Raw genomic sequence first — 22,916 nt, 5'->3', positions numbered from 1 at the left:
ACACACACACACACACACACACACACACACACACACACACACACACAGCTGGCTCAAGCCTGGGGCCTGATTCTATGACCCTTGCCCTAGTGGAAGTCCTGGTCCCAGAGCCCCAAAGCCTCTATTTGAAGCTTCTTAGAATGCATAGGATTCCAGGGAACAAACCACACCTTTCAGGGGTGTGGGGGAGGGTATTTGCTGTCAAGGCAAAACCACGGCCCTGGTGCACATCCCATCAGCCCAGGTGGGCGAGTGAGCGGCACCTACAGCCAGGGGGTGGGCAGAGACGCTCAAACCTGCTTGCTCCCAATGCGTTCTCGGTTTGGAAATAAGATGGGTACAACCCAAGCCGTTATTGTTCCTCCGTACCCCACATGCACTGGGTAGAAGTAAGGGAGGGTTCTCACTGTCGGCTGAATTGGTACATTGTGGAGATGACCAGAGGCTGGAGGGATCCGGAGGCCTGGAGTCCCTCGCGGCTCCCTGATTGGCTGGTCTGACGACTTTGGGAAGTCACCTCGTCCTTCTGGGTCTCCGTTCACTCCCTTGTAAACTGGAGGTGTTGGGTTAGAGCTGTGGTCCTCACCTGGAAGGTGGTGATGGAGGGATGGGCAATCAGCCTCACAGAGGATGGGGGAGGTATGTGCAAATGAGCACTCCCACTCCGCCGCGTTGACCCCTCCCCGCAGCCCCTGCCCACAGGTTCTAACTCGCCCACCCCAGGTGGGTGTGGGCCCTGCTGGAAGTGTGCTGCTTGGAAGAGGATGAGGATGCTGGGGCTGCAGGGAGCCTGTCACCTCACCCTGCTGCCCTAAAACCCGTGTTGACTTTTTAAACTCCAGACCATTTCCTATATGATCATTATCATCCCCACGGCAAGTACAGCAGAATTGACCTTCCTGTCTCCAAAGAGGAAATCAATAAAAAACTGGCATTTTCCAGGAAACAGCGGAAAGAATTTATTATGCAGAATAGGGTGTATAATAAATCTGCAAGAATGCTGAGGTACAAACCACTAATCCCCAAATTTCAGAATGTCACCAAGTTATAATTGAAAAAATTAAATTGATTGTTAGCCCTGACACTAAACTGAAATCGCCCCCAAGGAGTGACATCTCATGAGCCTTCTTGGAGTTGGGGGGGGGGAATTTTCAACCCTGGCCTCCTCTCCAGCTTTGGTTCCAGCTCTCAGGTGCGCTGGGCAGTATGTGGTCCCCCTCCCGGCCTCTCCGCCCTCCTCCCTCCCCACTCGGTCCCCCTCTACGCCCGTCCTTCCTGCCCTCACCCGCTCCGAGGCAGTGGACACCTGCCCAGGTCCCGCGGGCCCTGCCCGTCTCCTTTCTCTCACCGCTTCCCGTCAGGATTTCCAGCTTCGCCACTTTCCTCAGACCTCCCCATGCCTTGTCTTACTCCACAGAGAAAGCGGGGCCCGTCGGGAAGCGACGTCCTCCCGTACCCCCTGCTCCCCCTGCATGTATCTTTTCAATTATAGTTGATTTACAATGTTGTGTTAGTTTCTGCTGTACACAAAGTGAATCCATTGTACATATACATACAGAAACTCATTTTTAGGTTCTTTTCCTCCGGCCTAGGGCCTGCGCTCCGGAACCCCTCTCTCAGCCGCCGCATCCCCTTCAACTCGTGAGCACCTGGCCTGGGGAGCACGTACAGGAAAGAACGGTGTGTTAACGGCAGAAGAGCTGTGCCTGGCAGTCAGGAGACCCACGACCCAGGGCGGGGCAGCCTCCCTCCCCCTCCCCCCCGCCCCCGGCCCGTCCAGCCCACCTCGAGAGGACACACTCTGGCCCCTCCATCCTACCCCTCCCCTGGCCGTGGCCCTCCGCCCTCAGGTCCTGCAGCTTCTGGCTCTGGGCCTGGGGCCAGGGTGCTGGCTCTGGAGTGCCAGCTGGTCTCCCTCCTCGGCTGGATCCTGAGGGCGGAGGGAGGGGATGGAGGAAGATGGCTCATCGTGGTGCAGCCTCCAGATGAAACACACATAAGGCAGACCAAGCTTGCTTTCTTTTTTTTTTTTTTTTTTTTTTTTTTGCGGTACGCGGGCCTCTCACTGCCGTGGCCTCTCCCGTTGCGGAGCACAGGCTCCGGACGCGCAGGCTCAGCGGCCATGGCTCACGGGCCCAGCCGCTCCGCGGCATGTGGGATTTTCCCGCACCGGGGCACGAACCCGCGTCCCCTGAATCGGCAGGCGGACTCTCAACCACTGCGCCACCAGGGAAGCCCTCAAGCTTTCTTTCCTTAATATTCATAGCATAATTCTGTTGCACGAGACTGTCTTTTTCTCTCTTTTCTCAGACTTTTCTCATTATCCTTCCTTGGCATGAGGGAAGGACGACTGTATCTCCAAGGCACAGCGGAGGGGAAGAAAACTCCCCCTTACAGAGGAATGCTCTCAATGCCGAGGGAAAGCAGTCCTCCTCTGACCTCGTTCCTGCTGCAGTCGGCCTGCCCTTGCGGCTCCCTTCACCCCGTCATTCCCACCTGGAGAACCTGGAGACTCCCCACATCACACACGCGTCCTTGGTGCCTGGCTCACCCCACCTGCTCGCTGGCCCACAACACCGTCCTCTGAAACTGTCCCCCTCAGTCCCTCCAGTTGTTACATCCAATGCAGAGCTTTACATTCCTTTTTATTGGACTCTTCCGGCTCCTGGGGCCGAAGCTATCCTTGCTTTCCTCTCATCTATAGGCAGTTCCTTCCCGAATTCTCTGCCTCTTAGATGTGAGTATTTCTTGTCTGCTCTCTTGACTCTAACTGCCTGCGGCTCCCTTACAATTTTCAAACCTCAGGCCATGACTCGGAACCTCTCCATGCAACTCCAGGCCCTCAAAGCTCAGTACCTATTACATCTCTTACCAAATGTCCCCCAGACATTTCGAACTCAATCTGCCCCACATTGAACTTGTTGCCCTCTTTTCTAAATATCCTCCTACTATTTTTTCTCTTTTAACGAATGCCACCATCGTTCACGGCGTCACCCACACTCAGCTCCCGTTTCTACTCTGCCACTTCCTCTTCACGCCCCGCCCCCCCGCCCCGCCCCGCCTCCCAGCACACGCCTTCTCTGACGCCTCATCACTCTCCTCTAGGACACGCTCTGAGGCGCTGCCAGGATGAGCTTCCTGAAGCCACTCCTGGGATTTAGACCCTTCCATGGCTCTCTATCGACTCCTGTCCACTGAAACCCAAACCTCTCGTCGGGGCCAAGAGGCTCTTCTCATCCGAAGAAGACGAGAAGCCGGGAGACCCAATGGTACCCAAGCTTGACAGTGCCCTCTGATGCACCCTGTTTGAGGCAACATCCAGTGTAAAGAGTTTGCTTTTTACTTATTTATTTATTTTTAAATTAAAAAAAAAATTATTGGAGTATAGTTGATTTACAATGTTGTGTTAGTTTCTGCTGTACAGCAAAGTGAATCCATTGTACATATACGTGTAGAAACTCTTCTTTAGGTTCTTTTCCCACATAGATCATTACAGAATATTGAGTAGAGTTCCCTGTGCTGTACTGTAGGTCCTTATTAGTTAACTATTTTAAATACAGTAGTGTGTATATGTCAATCCCAATCTCCCAAATTATCCCTCCCCCTGCTTACCCCCTGGTAACCATAAGTTTGTTTCCTACATCCGTAACTCTACTTCTGTTTTGTAAATAAGTTCATTTGTACCCTTTTTTTAGATTCCACATATAAGCAATATCATATATTTGTCTTTTCTCTGTCTGACTTACTTCACTCAGTATGACAATCTCTGGGTCCATCCACGTTGCTGCAAATGGCATTATTTCATTCTTTTTTATGGCTCAGTAATATTCAATTGTATATATGTACCACATCTCCTTTATCCATTCCTCTGTTGATGGACATTTAGGTTGCTTCCATGTCCAGGATATTATAAACAATGCTGCAATGAACATAGGGATGCGTGTATCTTTTCAAATTATGGTTTCCTCCGGATATATGCCCAGGAGTGGGATTGCTGGGTCACATGGTAGATCTACTTTTAGTTTTTTAAGGAACCTCCATGCTGTGTTCCATAGTGGCTGTATCAGTTTACATTTTCACCAGCAGTGCAAGAGGGTTGCCTTTTCGCCACACCCTCTCCAGCATGTATTGTTTGTAGACTTTTGGATGATGGTGGGTTTGCTTTTTAAATAAAGGAGACAAGTAGAGATACAGAGGATCCACAATGACCAGAGGATGGACTTGGGCCTCCTGGAAATAACATGAGCAGTGGACTGTGGTAAGCAGGGCAGCCCCTTGGCGTATTTAGGTGTCTGCCCCCAAAGCTTCTGCGCTGACAGCTTCCTGTGGTGTCCTTATTCTTTTCCCATTAGGGTCACTCTTTTGAATGCAGCTGTTTTTTGTTTTTATGGTTTTTTTTTTTTCTGAAATGCCCTCTTGTAACTGTGATATAGCCCTCCCATAGTATATGTTTAATAAATACATTACATAGTCTTTGAAAGGATGGATGGATGTGTCTCCTGGACCAGCAATGTGATAGTAACCTAGTGGTACCCAACAATAAATTAGCCTGGATGAATTCACCCTAGAAATCCATGATCAAGTGGTGGGACAAAAGTCACAGACTTTTCTGGGGGGAGGGGGAATGGGTTCAGGGAAAAGAGGAAGATCCATAACAGGGCGTGATTCCAGGGGCCAGGCTGGGACAGGCTCAGCGAGGTCCCATAGCGAAGGGCCTCTGGAAACACAAGGTCGCTGGAGTCTGGCAAATAGCGGAACGTGGTAGAAGCAGAAAGATAACAAGAGGGCCTGAGGCCCCTGGTCTCATCTAAGCCTGGGCCTTGCCGGGTGCCAGGGATGGGCCCCTGAAGCCCCCTCTCCCTGCTGCAACCCCACTGGGCTTGGTAGTTTCTGGAACCCACCAGGTTCTTTGATTTTAGTGCTCTTGGTGTCAGGAGTGCTCTCCTCCCTTTGTTTTAAGCTGTAGGTTTCATCACTATTCAAGTATGGTGAGGCCAACAGATCAGGAGACGACTGCCATTGAAAAGAGTCTGCTATTGCTGTGGACTGAAGGTTTGTATCTTTCCTTCAACTCCTATATTGAAAACCTAATGCCCAGTTCGATGGTGTTAGGAGGTGGGGCCACTGGGAGGTGATCAGGTCATGAGGGTGGAGCCCTCGTGAATGGGATTAGTGCCCTGAAAAAAGAGACCCCAGAGAGCTCCCTCACCCCTTCTCCATCTGAGGACACAGTGAGAGGAACCAGGAAGCAGGTTTCATGGGACACTGAGTCTATTGGCACCTTGATCTTGGACTTCCAGCCCCCAGAACTGTGAGAAGTAAATGTCTCTTGTTTATGAGCCACCCAGTCTGTGGTTTTTTGTTATAGCAGCCTTGAGACAGATATACCCAGACAGTTGTACTCACACATCCCAAGAGAAGGGGGCACACCATGCCATGGGTGAGTGGGGGGCATGTGGGGGAAGCACGAGGGTCGGTCAGGGGGCAGAGGGAGGGGGGAAACATGGGCAGGAGCCTTTACTGTGGTTTCTGGGGGAAGGAACAGGTGAGGCAGGGTCAGCAGGCTCAGGACTGGCTGGTTTGGATCATTTCAGGCTCTGGGGCACAGGAGCTGGCCCTGGTTGTCTGGTACCCAGCCCTGGTGCTTAGGGCAGGGGACAGTGGCCTGGAGAGTGAGAACCACAGAGGAGGTGGTGGGCTGTGGCCTCTGGGTGGTTGGTTTGCATTTGAAAGGTGCCCTACAGGAGAGCTGTCCACTCTGTAGGAAATGGGCAGCCCAGGGGGCAGTGCCTCTGGGGTCAGCAAGGCCCAGATGTCAACACATCAGAAAACAGAAACTAAAAAACACGATTAACACACCTTTGCTCCTCTTAGCTCCACCCTTCTCCTCTTTCCAGGTTCAGCCTAAAAGTCACCTCCTTGGAGAAGGCAATGGTCGGGGAAGGCTTTTCCCTTTATTTCTTTCAGAGAACCCAGCACAAGTTAAGATTATTGCCTTAGCTTCGGTTCCCTGGAAAACAGAACGAGGCCAAGATTTAGTGGCAATGTATTCGGGAGGTACAAGTTTGAGGCAGTGAGAGAGAGAAAGGAAGAGAGGTGGGGGGCAGGCGTCATGTGCCCGGTGATGCACTGCTCGCTGGGGCAGCTTCTGGGGACTTCAGGGGACACAGCCGGCCACTCAGCAGGAGCCCCTGCTCCGCCCCCAGCACAGCACTGCTGCCAGACAGAGACAAGGGAGCATGGGGTCTCTGCCCTGCTCTCTCTCCACTGGTCCCTGGGCTCCATGGTCCAGCCACTTGAAGCTGGACTTTCAGACCAGTGTGGTGGCCTTTACCTCATGTCTGGAAGTGGCAAGAGAAGACATCAACTCTGAACCCAGGGAGAGAGCTGGATTCCCAGGGCAGTTCACCGTGGGTCTGTCCCTGGAAGGTCCAGGGGATGTCGGAACCGAGAGGTCTGGAGATACGCCTGACCCAGGTCCCCCACTGGACCAGAAGCATCTTCCAGAAAGAGACTGGGCCTTCCTGATTTATACCTTGTTGCCAGGCCCAGTGTAGTACCTAGAGGAAAGTAGGTGCTGAACCCAGGCTTGCAATTCCAAGTTCAACTTCCCAGAGTGAGCTGCTCAGGCCGTGTGTTCCCCAAGTGATTTGATTCACTGTTGTCTCCACAATATATTCACAGCTAGGCTGTGAGGACCCCAAGGATGCACAGCATTTTCTTTTTTCCTAGTTACTAGCTCAGAGCCTCGTATGTAGTAGGTGCTCAGTGAACATTTGCTGTCATTCACACACAGCTGAATGAGCAGATGCAGCCTGCCGAGGGGAATGGCTAGACCTTCCGGATTATTTTATGGGTGGGCCCACTTGACTTGCAAGACACTTTCCTGTGTGGCTTTTTCAGATACAGTGAAACCAAGATGCATTTGTTCATTACTCACTTGTGATAGCAAAGACTTTCTTTTCTGGCAATATACTGGATTAGACAACCTGAAGACTTTCCTGCTTATAGAAGGTCCTGGAAACAATGATCAAAATATTACAACTGTAACCAAGCTGAACCCTGTGGGTCCTTCCCAGGACAGAGACCCCATATCCTCCACCTGCCTCTTGCTTGTAGAAAACCTTAGTCTCCCAGGCCTCCCCTGAGTCACAAAAGCCTGGCTCAAGGATTAATGGTCAAAAGAATGTGAACACGTAGTAACAACAAAAAAACAGCAGTTGGGCCAGGAGAAATGATAATAACAATTTAAACTATAGATCAGCCATATAGCAGTCACAGAATCTTTACTTCCTCCCTGAAGAACATAGGTAACAGTGTCTGGTGCACATTCCTGAGTTGTTTTACAGGTGCTAAAACCCCCACCAGATCGAAGAAGTTAACTGCATGATGACTATGAGCACATAGCCAGCAGACCGGCTGGAGCCTGAGGATTGATGATGTGAACCCCTGTGACACCACCCTGCTACCTCTCCATCAGCCAATCAGAGAATTGTGCATGAGCTGCTCACATACCCTCTGACGCCCCCCCTCCCTCACATGGCCTTTAAAAATGCTTCCCTGAGGCCCGTCAGGGAGTTCCGGGTTTTCGAGCACCAGCTGCCAAGACTCCTTTTTTGGCAACTGGAATAAACGCTGCACGTTCCTTCACCACAACCCAGTGTCAGTAGACTGGTTTTACTTCCTGCAGGCGAGTGGACCCAAGTTTGGTTCAGTAACACAACTGTTTATTGAAATGCATAATCAAGCTTTCAAGCAACTAGGAAAACTCCCCAGAGGCAAAACCAAATAGCTACAGTTGACCCTCATTATTCGTGTATCCCATACCTGCTAATTTACTTATTTGCAGAATTTATTTGTAACTCCCAAATCAATACTTGGGGAGCACCCATGGTCATGTGCAGATGTGTACAGATCAGCAAAAAAAAAAAAAATGTGAGTCACCCTGTGTGCACGTCCAGCTGAGGCTGATCAGGGTGATGCTCTAGTCTAGGCTCTCACACTATAGACAGGTGTCCTTTCTACAGTCTGTTTAGTGCTACATTTTCACATTTAAGTGCTCTGTGTTGTTGCTTTCGTTGTTTAAAATGGCTCCCAACTGTCATGCTGAAGTGCAGTCTGGTGTTCCTAAGTGTGACAGAGCTGTGACATGCCTTATGGAGAAAATACATGTGTTAGATAAGCCTCATTCAGGCATGAGTTATAGAACTGTTGGCTGTGAATTCAACTTTAATGAATACACAAAAATATTTAGTAAACTATCCTTAAACACACACACACAGACAACAAAATTATGTGTTGATCAGTTGACGAAAATGTTGTGACCAGAGGCTCGCAGGAACCTAATTGTATTTTCCCTGGGAGCAATGATTCAGTATTCACTAATGCAGTGATTCTCGACTTTGCAGAATGTGACTACCGCAAATAACAAGAATTAACTCTATCTAATAGGACTTTCAAGAGAGAAGAGGGAAAGATTGATGTTTGAAGAAAAGTGGCTGAGAATTTTCCAGAATTGATTTAAGACACACATCTTCAGATTCATGACGTACAGTGTGTTCCATGCAAGATCAGGAGAAGTAAATTCACGTGCTGACTCGTCATACAGAACCTACAGAATACCCAATATAAAGCTCTAAAAAACAAGAGAAAATAGACACCTAGTATAAAAAGTAAGTACTATTAGATTGACAGTACAATTCTCGATAGCAACAGCAGAAGATAGAATACATTGGAATTTCATTTCAAAGTACTAAAAGAAAATAACTGATATCCTAGAAATCTATGTCAATATAAACATTATTCAAGAATCAGGGTAAACAAAGATATTTCCAGACCAACAAGGACTAAAATGATTTTTTTTCTTTTTTTTTTGCTGTACAGGGGCCTCTCACTGTTGTGGCCTCTCCCGTTGCGGAGCACAGGCTCTGGACGCGCAGGCTCAGTGGCCATGGCTCACGGGCCCAGCCACTCCGCGGCACGTGGGATCCTCTCGGACCAGGGCACGAACCCATGTCCCCTGCATCGGCAGGTGGACTCTCAACCACTGCGCCACCAGGGACACCCTAAAATGGTTTTCTGTTAACAGAAACTCGCTGAAAGAATGACTAAATATATGTTTCAGGAGCAAGGAAACTGAACCCACAGGGAAAGAGCAAGTTGCCACAAAGGATGCGGAAGAAGGAAATTTATCAGCAAAGAAGTAAATCTACAGAAATACTCCATGTGAAACAAACACAGAGAGAGCTTGAGCAATATTCTCAACATTTGTTCATTCAATAAATATTTATGGAGCGTGTAAACTGTGCCAGCAACTCTTTTAAGTGTTGGTAAGATAATGGTGAATAAAACAGACCAAAAATGCCTGTCCTCATGAAGATTATAAATAACTAGATAAAATGTCCAGTATGCTCCAGGATGATACATGCAATGGAGAAAAATTAAGCAGGGTCAGGGGAGGGGATCAGAATGTTGGAAAGGAGAACAGGGATAAACAAGGCTCCATCCTCACTTTGGAGTCCCGTCAACTAAAAGGTCACGTGCAGAGCTGTAAGAAGCTACCTGAAAGTTGAGTGTAAGAAACTTTGTTCCTGTCTCTGCCTTCACCATCTTAGAGGCAAGACTGCCATTTTTTTTCCTCATCCAAAGTGACTTAAAAAAAGAAAAGGTCACTGCGAGCAGCCACCTTGACCTCCTCGCAAAGGGGCAATCTGTGACGATCAGTGCAAGTGGCAAAGTCGCAGGAAGTAAAGGCAGTCACCCTCGGGCAGTTTGGGAGTGGAGGTTGTCTGCAGCCAATCGGTTCTTCCCAGCTTTAGGGAAAATGCAACAACCTAACTGGGCAGAACCCCATGGGACTGAGAGGGTCCTGGTAAGTTGGAGCATTATTAGAATTCAGCATTTGGAAGCGTTTGGGAAGAAGGGTATTTTTTTTTTTAACATCTTTACTGGAGTTTAATTACTTTACAATGGTGTGTTAGTTTCTGCTGTGTAACAAAGTGAATCAGTTATACATATACATATGTTCCCATATCTCTTCCCTCTTGTGTCTCCCTCCCTCCCACCCTCCCTATCCCACCCCTCTAGGTGGTCACAAGGCACCGAGCTGATCTCCCTGTGCTATGTGGCTGCTTCCCACTAGCTATCTATTTTACGTTTGGTAGTGTATATATGTCCATGCCTCTCTCTCACTTCGTCCCAGCTTCCCCTTCCCCTTCCCTGTGTCCTCAAGTCATTCTCTATGTCTGCATCTTTATTCCTGTCCTGACCCTATGTTCTTCAGAACCATTTTTTTTTTTTTTTAGATTCCATATATATGTGTTAGCATACGGTATTTGTCTTTCTCTTTCTGACTTACTTCACTCTATGACAGTCTCTAGGTCCATCCACCTCACTACAAATAACTCAGTTTCGTTTCTTTTTATGGCTGAGTAATATTCCATTGTATGCACATCTTCTTTATCCATTCATCTGTCGATGGACACTTAGGTTGCTTCCGTGTCCTGGCTATTGTAAATAGAGCTGCAATGAACATGGTGGTACATGACTCTTTCTGAATTATGGTTTTCTCAGGGTATATGCCCAGTAGTGGGATTGCTGGATCATATGGTAGTTCTATTTTTAGTTTTTTAAGGAACCTCCATACTGTTCTCCACAGTGGCTGTACCAATGGACAGATCATCCAAAATGAAAATAAATAAGGAAACACAAGCTTTAAAGGATACATTAAACAAGATGGACTTAATTGATATTTATAGGACGTTCCATCCAAAAACAACAGAATACACTTTCTTCTCAAGTGCTCATGGAACATTCTCCAGGATAGATCATATCTTGGGTCACAAATTAAGCCTTGGTAAATTTAAGAAAATTGAAATCAAATATCTTTTCTGACCACAACGCTAAGAGACTAGATAATAAATTACAGGAAGAAATCTGTAAAAAAATACAAATGCATGGAGGCTAAACAATACACTACTAAATAACCAAGAGATCACTGAAGAAATCAAAGAGGAAATCAGAAAATACCCACAAACAAATAACAATGAAAACACAACGGCAGGCAGATTCTTAACCACTGTGCCACCAGGGAAGTCCCTGTTTAGAGAGCTTTTAAGTGAATGTCGAGATCTTAAATAAAAGTAGCTTTCATGAAACAATTTCCAAGATTTTACTCAAATATACAGATATTTGAAGAATCAAGCCAAGCATATACGCATAAGAATGGTCCTTGCAGCATTGTTTATCATAGCAAGATCTGGAACCCACCCAAATGTCTATTAATAGGCAACAGTTACACACGTTATGGTAGAACCACACGATGGACGAATAATAATTCAACTGTTAAGAAGAATGAACCAGATCTCTATGTGCTGACGTGAAATAGGGTCTGGAGATGCTATCTCACGAGAAGAGCAGTATGTATGGTTGGAATTCATTTTGGGTAAAACAAAAGTGGGTAGACACAGGTATTTGTGTTTTTATGTGCATAGAGCACCGAGAAGGGAATGCAAGAAACTGTAAAATGAGGTCCTTCAGAGAGTGGGAAGAAAGGTTTGGATAAGAGAGGCATCTTGTACCTGGTTTACATCTGACAATCTTATAAATGATTTGAATTTTACTATGATCGTGTATTTCTTTCGTAAAACAAGATAAAGCAAATAAACTAAAATAAGGAAGTAAAGGCTCACCCATATACACACTCAGCGGCTGTGGGGATGGTGGCCTCATTTTCGGGTCTCAGGCCCTGCAGTGGTCCCCCCTAGAGCGCCCACCGGCCCACCCTGGAGTTTTGCCGCAGGCCTGTGTGCTTCTGCTTTCTACCCCAGACCCTGACTGATGCCCTGAGTTTGAAGCCCGGGGGATTCAAAGCCCCCAGGAGCCACGCTGATGGGGAAGTGGGTGGGTGGAGCCTCAGCTTCACAGAGGGGCCCCCCGCCATGGGTCTTCCTTCCCACACTCCTGCTCTGGGTCGACACCCAAACAAACAACCACGCCCAGGAACCTGGCTCAGGGTCTGCCTTGCAGGGAACCCGGTCAGAGCTGCATGCTCTTGGAGGTCCCCGTCCCTAAGGCTCTGGCACGGCCGTGTCGAGCGTGAGAGCCGCCCTGACAGCAGCGGTGGTATTCAGTGATGATGACGCAGCAGCGGTGTCACAGCAGGCCCTCCACCGGGGGCTCTCCGGGGATGTGCCCATTTCATCATCCTTACGACCTGCAGGGCGAATGCTATTCTGATCCCCATTTTACACTTGAGAAAACTGGGGTGGCTGCAGTCACCGAGTCCAAGTCTCAGAGAGCTGGGATGGACCGGTGAGCAGTGTCCCAGCTTTAGATGGGTCACCTCGTGCTCCTTGGGCTCTTGCTTGCAGAGTAAGGGGCTTACAGGCCACGTCCTGTGGGGCTCCTAGTCAGTGGAAATAAGAAGCTGACTGGCAAACCTAAACTGGGCAAAACCAGTTTAAGATGCCAGAGACAAGCAGTTTGAGAACAGAGGGTAGAGATCTAGAAAGCATTTCTTCCCAGGAAGCAGGAAGGTGACCTGTGGAGGAATGCCTTCAGCAGGGGTCCAAGGGACCACCCCTTTACGCTGTGTCCACACTCTTAGGCATGGGCCTGGGTGTGGCCTGCAAAAGGCGGTGAAGGGCAGGGGAGAACGGCGTGGGAACAGTCGATCAGCCTGACTGTGAGAGGCAGCTGTGACTCTGGGTCTCAGGCTCTCAGGGAAGAGCTGGAGACTGAGAAGAAAGCCCAGTTTGAAGAGGGGTCCACCGCTCCACCAAAGCTCTTGTGGCCTTGAACTCCCTCCATAAACACCTGTCAGACCAAGAAGAACATTCTGCAGGCAAAACCATTGTGTTTGCTATGCAAATGTGGCTTCAAGATGAATCCCCAGCTGTGCCTTCCAGCACTGATGCCACCCCAAATCCCCCCTCCCCATAGATAATTTGGAGCGTCCTTTGGAGATGGCGGGGGGTGCTCAGCAAACTGGTCTTGGTCTGCATAGAAATTCTAGCAAGGCTCTCTGGGGCTGGGCTCTCCGCAGGCATCACACGAGCCATGTCTCCGAAGACGGCCTTCTGAGTTAAGATGACAGCTGCTGCTAGATGCAAGTTCCTTGCCCCGAACCACAGGGTATCCTTCTGAAATCTCATGGATGAGGGGGTCCGAGGAGGGTACCAAACATGAAGGCAGTTTAGAAGAAGAAGGGGAAACCGTTTTATTAGCAGAAAACTCCAGGAACAGATTATTTGTCCTTTTACACTGACCAAAGCTCCAAGTCTTCTTTGAATCATATTTACTCAAAGGGATATTTTAAGTGGATAGACCAGCAAACATGTGAACCCAGGACTGACTGAAATTCTCTCAGGGGAAATAATCCTGGATGTGGGTCCTGCCTCTAAGGCCTCCAGAGAAGGGAAGCACAGCTGGTCTAGCAACGTGCTGGTGCATTAAGGTTTCTGGCGCTCCCCAAAGCTCAGATAAGCCCTGACAGGTGCCTAAGTTTCCAACCTGGAGCTTCCTTCAGTGGCTGGAAAGTTCTGGTCCCCCTTTAGTGTGCAAATACTGGGAAGGACTGGGGCACTGTGGCTGTTAGCAACCCTTTATTCCTGCTGGGAATGAGGGCTTTGAGAAAAGGTTTTGAAAGAGAGAGAGGAGAGCTGTTATGGGTTGAATTGTGAGCCCCCAAATTCACATGTTGAAGTCCCCCCAGTACCTCAGAATGTGACCTTAATCAGAGGTAGGGCTGTTGCAGATGTCATTCATTAAGACGAGGCTGGGCCGCTAATCCAGTATGACTGGTGTCCTTATAAAAAGGGGAAATTTGGACACAGGCATGCACACAGGGAAAACACCACATGATGATGAAATCAGAGATCAGGGTGTTGCTTCCACAGCCAAGGAGCACCAAGGATGGTCAGCAAATCCCCAGAAACTGCGGGAGAGCCCTGAGGTAGATGTCCCCCTCAGCCCTGGGGAGAAGCCAACCCTGCCGACATCTTGGTCTCCGACTTCTGTGCCCCAACCTGTGAGAGAGTCAATTTCTGTTGTCACCCAGTCTGGGGTTCTCTGTTACCAACACCTTGCGCTACGAAGTCCAAGCTTGCAGTGCTTACCGCTCGACAGGCCAATAAATCAGGAGATGAGTCCTTGGGGCAGGGAATAGTGACTTTATTCAAAAAGACAGCAGTCGGAGAAGATGGTGGACTAGTGTCCCAAAGAACCATCTTACTTGAGAAATAATTCAGGATTCTTTTATACTAAAAGCCGGGGAAGTGTGGCTGGGTTCGTTGGTGCAGTATTCTTGGTGCGGGAATCTTCAGCCATGTGGGTCAGGTCACCATGTCCCTGTAAACCTCCAACAAGGCAAATGTAATTCTCTGCTCTGCAGCTTTATGTCTCTATATGAATGGAAAGTGTTACACCTTTAAAGGTCAGGGCCTTGAGAATGGGCTACCCTGTATATTTCAGGCTACAGGCAACATTCTTAACTTGTAGCAAAAGCAATAGAATACAAAGGTTAATGTAAAAGAAACGTCCAATGTGGAGTCAGGTTTGTTCTTCCCTGTTACCCTAGCTGACTAATAATACAAGGGATATGGACCCCAGGGGTGGGGGGACGGGGCACATGGGAGGACAAAGGCCACACCTGGGGAGCTGGGGCCACAGGGCAGGCTGCTCCAGGCTGGTGACTGGTGAAAGCACGCAGTCCTGGGGGACAGTCAGGGGCCAGACCAGGGAGTGGGGAGAAAGTTCGCCTCCCCTACCTTCAGTTCTGAGCTGGACATTCACCCAAGATGTAAAGGAAAGCTAAGGTCCTCCCATCTCCCTCAGGCCATCTGCTCAGGCCGAGAAGCAGGAAGTTCAGATGACTCATTGCTGTCTGAGGCCGAATGGCGACAAACACTATGGGCGACAACCAGCCCCGGGAAGAAATAAGAACGCCTGTCACGTCCAGCCCACTTTCAGCAAAACTCAGTATTCTGTCTGCTTCTAACCTGCCGTCTTTTAGGATTTGCTGATGAATTTTGGTCCTCATGCCATGTGGACCAACCCAATGGTGACTCACCATTTTTCCAAAGAGTCTCCCTGAAAGAGGTTTCATTATCTAGAATTGTAGTTTCACACTGGAGTCCATAGGAAAATCCCAGTGCTGAATGTGACTCTGCAAGACAGACATCCGTGATGGGCAGAAATGGCTCTGGTCTGGTCTGGGGTCACAGAGCTCTGGGCAGCCTTCTCGGACACCAGACTTTGCTGGGAGCTCCCTCTGCGTGGTAGGCCGAGGGCAGGGACATGGTATCGCCAGTGCTGAAGCCCAGCGACCTTGGCCTTCCCCATTTCTCCTCCCCGGCCTGTGGCTTGACCTTGTACAGAGTGTGGAGAACCAATGGCCCCAGGTGGGCCATCCAACCAACCTTGCAGCCTCTTCCAGAGCATGGCCGAGACCTGCTCCACCTCAGCTGGGCCCCAACCAAACTGCCTACTGCCTCGCCCCCTCTCCCCACAACACACACACTCAGGCTTTCCTCCTTCCCTTTCTTTCCTTACTCAGTTGTCAGTACAAACATCCTCCAGCCTCAAAAACCTCAGCTTGGTCTGTAACCCTTGCCTCCCCCGAATCTGCCAACCGCAGGCCGTGGCAATGCCAGGATGCCTCTCTCACGTCTTCATTTCTTTCCGTGCCATTTGGCTTTTCCTGAGTACAGCTCTTCACCACGTCTCCCTTGGATAACGTGGAAGCCTCCAGACTGCCTTACTGCCTGCTCCCTCCTTCCCCGACCCTGATCTATTGGCCCTGGACTCCAAGTCACCTTCAGAAAGTGCACCTGCCCTGCCCAGATCCCCTCCATGGCTCCTAAGATCTGTCTATGAGATGCTGTCAATCTGGGATGGAGATCAGTATGGCATGTGTGGTGAGCACAGGGCTTTTTCCCTCACCTGCTCCTTGTGGGGGACTTGGCAGAAGGGAGGAAAGAAACTGCTCCTCCGTTAGCATAATACTGCCCCAGGAGAGGCACAGGTGGGCTTGAGGTAGGAGGTAGACGGGCCCCCGGGCTGGGCAGCTGGAGCTTGTCAAGCAGAGTAAAGTGAAGCTTTGTGTTCCAACGACACTCCCAGGACCAAGTTAATGGCAGGAGCTGAGCTCTGCTGGAGCAAAGAGATAAGACGACCACATCTACCACTCCTGAGGTCAGGGAAACCTCCCCAACTGCACATGCGCAGGAAGGCTCCTCAGGGGTCAAAAAGGAAGGGGGAGCCATCCCATAACATGTGCTTTCAAACCTCCCATTAGCCTCTGTGCTGGAATCCATCTTGGCAAAAAGATGTGCACGCATATAGGGGAGGGCCCTAGGGCAGGTCAGATGTGGGAAAGGAAGTGAGATGATTGGCCAGGGGAGAACAAAGACTGGAAGACCTGCCCCATATAAGTGATTTAACCACCCCTTTACTGCACTTCTCCTCATTAGAGAGGATGCCCACACCCTTCTTTGAGTGTGTATTCCCGTCTTAAATAAATAAACTACTTCTCTGTGTGCTCTCCCGCACGTTGTACTGTGTCTCTAATAATGAACTTTGTACCTGTTTTTACAGCTTCTGTCTCCTTGAAAAATTCTTGTTTTCATAAGGACACAAGAGCCAGGGCGGCTCTGCTTCTCACCTCTAGCTTCCGGTGGACCGGCGGCTAGGATTCCTGGTTTTCACTCAGGCTGCCCAGGTTCAACTCCTGGCCAGGGAAGTAAGATCTGCTTCAGGACCACTCACTGCCATCTCTCCGAGATCAGGCTCTCACCTGCTCCACTCTGAGATGCCTGAAGTAGTGGCGGAGAGGGAACAGCAAATTGGACCCAGGCAGGCCCAGGGCTGGGGCGTCCAGAAAGCTGGGACAAGCTCTGGGAGCCGAGGGGCACCCACGTGGCCCCTCAGTTTCCGGGGAGGTAGTGATGCAAAGTCAGGTGAGGGCCCGTGGAGAGAGCCCAGCAGGAGGGCTTGACCCAGGTCCCCAAAGGAACCAGAGGTGATGGGTGGAGGGCAGTGGGGTGAACGATTCCTTTCTTCACCTCTTGCCTGTGGCAGGAACTGGGGCAGAGCTGAATCTGGGGAAAGAGAGAAGGAGGGTCCAGCGAGGGACTGGAGGATGGGGGGAGCTGAGGCAGACTGAAAACCCTGAGCTCTTGTCTTTTTTTTTTTTTTTTTTTTTTTGCTGTATGCGGGCCTCTCACTGTTGTGGCCTCTCCTGTTGTGGAGCACAGGCTCCGGACGTGCAGGCTCAGCGGTCATGGCTCACGGGCCCAGCCGCTCCGCGGCATGTGGGATCCTCCCGGACCGGGGCACGAACCCGCATCCCCTGCATCGGCAGGCGGACTCTCAACCACTGCACCACCAGGGAAGCCCTGAGTTCTTGTCTTATCTCCTGCTCTTCCCCGACAGGCACCAGGGGCCCTCCTGACTCATTGCTCGTGTTGACACTTCCCTCTGTCTGCACAGCTCTTCTCTGTCTCTAGGTGTTAAAAGTCCAGCATCACTTAAGACCAGCTCAAGTGGTGCCTCCTCCAGGAAGCTTTCTCTGATTTCCTAAGTCAGGATTAACTCCCTTCTGTATTCTTCCTTGGTACTTTGTTCATCTATCAAATCATTTATCATGTTCATGTATGATTGTATCACAGTGTGTGAGGCCCCAGAACTTGGCACTGTGCTTGACAGTGGGTAATAAATAGATGTTTATGGACTGAATAAAGGAAGAATGGACAAATGGGTATAGTGCAAGCCACTTCTATTCTGGAGTCCTCTGCAGTAAACAGCCTGGTCTTATATCTTGTTGCTTCTCAATAAATGTTTGTTGATTTGATGGAGCTTGTGATTATAACAATCTTATTTTGTGTCATTATTTTTACCCACTTCCTATGGGAGAGAATAAAGGAAAATGCACGGCCCTGAGCTCACGACAATTGTATTTGCTGACTATTTCAGGCACCCTAAACTGTTTAGGGCCCTGCAGCTTGCACTGGGTACGTGGGGAGGCCCAGATGGCTGGGCTGCATTCTTGGAGGATGCCCAAGCACCAGGTCACAGGAGCATCTTGGATTCTGTGGAGCACCTTTTCGTTATTTTCACAAGTCTCTTGCACTCACTCCATCTTATTTAGAGCTGCCAGTGTCAGGATGTGTGGGCAGTGCTGGCCTCATCAACCTGGCTTCCTAGACGAGGAGGTGCTCCTCCGGGGAAGGAGATACAGGGCCTCCCCTGGGCCACGAGGCAATCACCTGGAGACCCCGCTCTGCCTAGAGCCCAGGCAGGACGCCTCTTGTTCAGTCCGGGGCACAGGGAGGTCCCATCGCAATTCACGGCCCTCGGGGACAGCCCCCAGGGGGCTGCCTCCTTCTCTTGCGTGGACCAGCATCTTGCTCCGGCCCACTGCGATTCCAAGGCAGGAAACGAGGATTAGTTTGGCTCCAGGCCAAAGCAATCTTGCTGTCCCCTCAGTGCAAGAGTAAGGCTGGGACACTGCCTGTGCCACTTGTTTCTTTGTTGAGAAAATTCCATCAACCTCCTCCCCCCACACCTCCCCGCCATGGCCCACTGCCCCCTCTCGCTCTCAGAGTTTGAGTTTGTTTCTTTTCAAAGTCACAGCTTTTGCAAACCACTGGAGAGAAGAAAGCCATCTGGAATTTTAAGCTTCTCAGCAGATCTGGCTCTGCCTGCGGCCCCGGGAAGGTTGGAAGCAGGAGAGTCAGCCTCGGGTTCCTCACTCCCGGGGAGGCTGTGATTTAGATCAAGGCTCGAGGCTGCAGCCTGAAGCCACTTCCTCACAGCCTGGGCATCGCCGCTCTCCCAGCTCCTTCGGCTGCACCGGAAGGGGGCCTGGGACGTGGGCTCACTGTCACGAGAGCGCACCGTGGTCGACGGGCATCGCGCACAGGGCTTGGAACCTCGTTAGCTCAGGCCACACTCACCATCAGCCCCGAGGCTGGTAGAAACCTGGTCTGACTCCAGCCTAAGCTCTCAACAGGACCAGGTTTTAGGGTCTGGATACCTGGGCCCCTTGGAAGAAGTTGACCCAGAGGGCTTGCCTTCTGGAAACCTCTCTTCTCCCTGCAGACCTTCTTGTAAGACCTTGGATCAGGCACTTAATCTCCTGAGGCACCTTTTTGTTCTTGCCTTGGGTATAGGGTGCCGATGCTAGACTCTACCAGCCCTCCTAAGTCCCAGCATCCTCTTTTTCTAACGTCCAGTGTCATGGCCTCAAAGACGTAAAGGGATGGTCTGACCCAGCACGAGGGGCTGGTGTGGAGGTAACAGTGGGACCCTGGAACTGCTCTGCCCACATCCAAATGCTGGTCCTACTACTGCTCTCTGTGTGACTGAACTTATCTGTGCCTTGGTTTCCTCATCGGAGAAATGGGGGTGTTATGGGCTAAGTTGTGTCCTCCCAAAATTCGTATGTTGAAGCCCTAGCCCCCAGTGCCTCAGGATGTGACTATATTTGGAGACAGGGTTTTAAAGTGGTAATTAAGTTAAAATGAGGCCATCAGGGTGGGTCCTAATCCAATCTGACTGGCGTCCTTATAAGAAGAGGAAATTTGAACACACAGAGTCATCAGGGAAGTGCAGCCACGGGAGGAAGGTCATGTGAAGACACATTAAGAGAGCAGCCGTCTGCACAGCAAAGAGAGAGGCCTCAGGAGGGACTACGCTGCTGACACCTTCATCTCGGACTTGCAGCCTCCAGAGGAGTGAGAAATAAATTTCTATTGTTTAAGCCCCCCAGCCAGTACTTTGTTATGGCAGCCCCAGGGGACTAAGATAGGGTGTGTCTGTAACTGTAACTGTTCCAGGACCCATGCTGGTTACATTCTTTTCAGACTCAGACGGCCTGGGATCAAATTCTTTACTAACTCTGTGATCCTGAACAAGTCATCTACTTTTCCTAAGCCTTTGTTGCTCAGTCTATACAATGAGGATACTTATAGCACCTGCTATGAGGTCTGGAGAGTTTGTGTACATTAAGTGCTGAAGGCCACAGAGATGGCGAACGTGCAAGCAGGGATTCAAACACAGGTAGTCTGATTCTAAATAAATGCAACAAGAATAACTCTATGGCAAGTCCGTATTTTTCATCATAAACCTTATCTCCCTTATCTCCATTCAGTCAAAACTGAATGCTGGGAGTTCCCTGGTGAGGCAGTGGTTAAGAATCTGCCTGCCAATGCAGGGGACATGGGTTAAAGCCCTGGTCCGGGAAGGTCACACATGCTGTGGAGCAACTAAGCCCGTGAACCACAACTACTGAGCCTGCGCTCTAGAGCCCACGAGCCACAACTACTGAGCCCACGTGCCACAACTACTGAAGCCCGTGCTCCTAGAGCCTGTGCTCCACAACGAGAAAAGCCACCGCAGTGAGAAGCCCGCGCACCGCCATGAAGAGTAGCCTCCACTCGCCGCAACTAGAGAAAGCCCGTGCGCAGCACCGAAGACCCAATGCAGCCAAAAATAATTAAATAAAATAAATTTTTAAAAAATTAAAGAAAAATGAATGCTGTATGTAAAGTATAAAGTAACAGAATTTTTTTTTTGCATTTATATATTTTTTGAATTTTATTTACTTTTTTTTTTTTTTTTTTGTGGTACGCTGGCCTTTCACTGTTGTGGCCTCTCTCATTGCGGAGCACAGGCTCCGGACGCGCAGGCTCAGTGGCCATGGCTCACGGGCCCAGCCGCTCCATGGCATGTGGGATCTTCCCAGAACGGGGCACGAACCCGTGTCCCCTGCATCGGCAGGCAGACTCTCTACCACTGTGCCACCAGGGAAGCCCTATTTACTTATTTTTTATACAGCAGGTTCTTATTAGTTACCTATTTTATACATATTAGTGTATATATATCAATCCCAATCTCCCAATTCATCCCACCACCACCCTCACCCTGTTTTCCCCCCTTGGTGTCCATACGTTTGTTCTCTACATCTGTATCTCTGTTTCTGTCTTGCAAACCGGTGCATCTGTACCATTTTTCTAGGTTCCACATATATGCTAAACTAACAGAATAAATAAATAAAGCAACTATTCTCCAATAAAAATTCTAAAAATAATGCCAGCAATGTCTGACGTGTAATAAGCACACAATAAATATTCCTTATTGGCACAGTGAAAAAAAAAAAAAGAATGTTGTGAGATGTAGAATGAAAACTAGCATTGCCCTCTGGATGTAACTCTTAGCAGGACTTGACTTTTCTTTGGCCACCGAGCAGAGGAGCGGGGGTCCCGTCTGCTGCGCCCTTCAACTCTCCACGTCCCCCGAGGCACCCCCCGGCCCCAGTCCACTAGCACCTCCCATCCAGCACACAGCACAGAGCTTCCAGAGAAAATAACTCAAAACCCCAGCATAAAATTAGTGATTTAGCTCACGTTGGGCAAACATTGGAAATGGGACCAAAAATAGCACCAGCCACTGCTCATCCGTCAAATGGAAGCAGCGTCTCACGGCTGGTGAGGCTTATGAGTCTTTGGAAGTTGTGTTAAGTTTTTCAGAATGGAGCTTTTCAGGCACCCCTGATCCACCAGTGGTGGGCATCTGGGCGCAGGTAAGTCGACTTAATTAGAAACAACAGGGCGTTTTGAGCACAGGGGCCCCGGGGTTCATGTCTCGTTCCCATGGAGCCCTGTTCAGAGGCCACGTCTCATTCTGTTTAGCAACTGTGTGGGCAAAATCCAGGCCCTTTCTTTACTCTACCAAGTGGGTTCTGCCATGGAGGAACTCACGCCCCATAGGGAGATGGAGTGTCCCCTCTGCCTGGCCTGCCGTGGGTCCCCAGGGCTTGGGCACATCCTGGCGGATGGCTACTACATGTTGACAGTGTGACAAAAGCCCCACTTCCACAAATATCCATTGACTGTACCTGTGCCTCGGTAAGATTTTAAAAAGAGACCCCTGTCTTCCGCTTCCCAGCTGGAAAGTGCACTGCGGTGTGTGTCCTCTTATGTCCTCAGTGCCCCCAAGGCGCGGAATTCTCCATATTTTTCCTGCGTCCACCCCAGGTAAATAATTCACCACAGGCTGAAGTAAAATGTGAAGCCAAAAGAGAGAAAACAAAGGAGCAGAGTCCTTCATACTTGGTGACAAGTGTCTGCTTCTGCACAGACTGTCATGGGGCCTCCAGGGGGTGGAGGTCCCTTCTGGGCTTGGTCACCAGGATGCCCGTCGGCCGAGGTCTTTCCTCTTTCACCAGCTTGCTTCATTTTCAGCAATGCCTTGTCAGCTTCTGAGGGGAAGGCAGGTATTTCCTGAGGCAGCTTGGATGATATGTTTGGCCTTTAGGAGAAAAAATAAGAAGGAGAAAGAGAGAAAAGGTGAAGAAAATTTTCAGCACGTTATTTCTTTTTTTCCTTTGGTAGAACTAGTGCTGAGAAACCGTTGCCAAGATTGAAGCATCTGCTCCAAGCAGAGTGATTTAGTACAAATTCCTTATTTCCGTTTCCCTTACTTCCCTTTTGATTAATCATGGGAATGTCTGGATTTTCCCCTTAAAGGATCATGGCCCAGAACTTTCCTTGGCAGTCAGTTATAACTGCTTCTAAAAAGGTTCTTGTATTTCTCTGAGGCCATTTCTCAGAGCTTCAGAAAACTGTACAGAACCTGAGAGCCTCAGGCTCAGGCTGTGCGGATCCTCCCATTGCACGCCTGCAAAGCCAGACAGAGGGACGTTAAAGGCCCCGTTCAGGTAGATCTGGCCCACACACCCTGAGACCCAGAGCCATTCAAGAGGAGTACACGAGGAGAAGCAGGAAAGAGACCCCGGGTTGACATGTCCTCTCCAGAAAATTTTTATTACAGCTACTAAAACCCCAAGGAAGCCCTCGCCGATGAGAAGAGAGCAGAGGCTCACTGCCTCTCGGGTGCCTGTTCCTGCTACTGAT

This window comes from Monodon monoceros, unplaced genomic scaffold (assembly GCF_005190385.1).
Source record: "Monodon monoceros isolate NGI ecotype Baffin Bay Population unplaced genomic scaffold, NGI_Narwhal_1 Super_Scaffold_4, whole genome shotgun sequence".
In the NCBI taxonomy this organism is placed as follows: Eukaryota; Metazoa; Chordata; class Mammalia; order Artiodactyla; family Monodontidae; genus Monodon; species Monodon monoceros.
Note: the sequence above shows the minus strand (reverse complement) of the source record.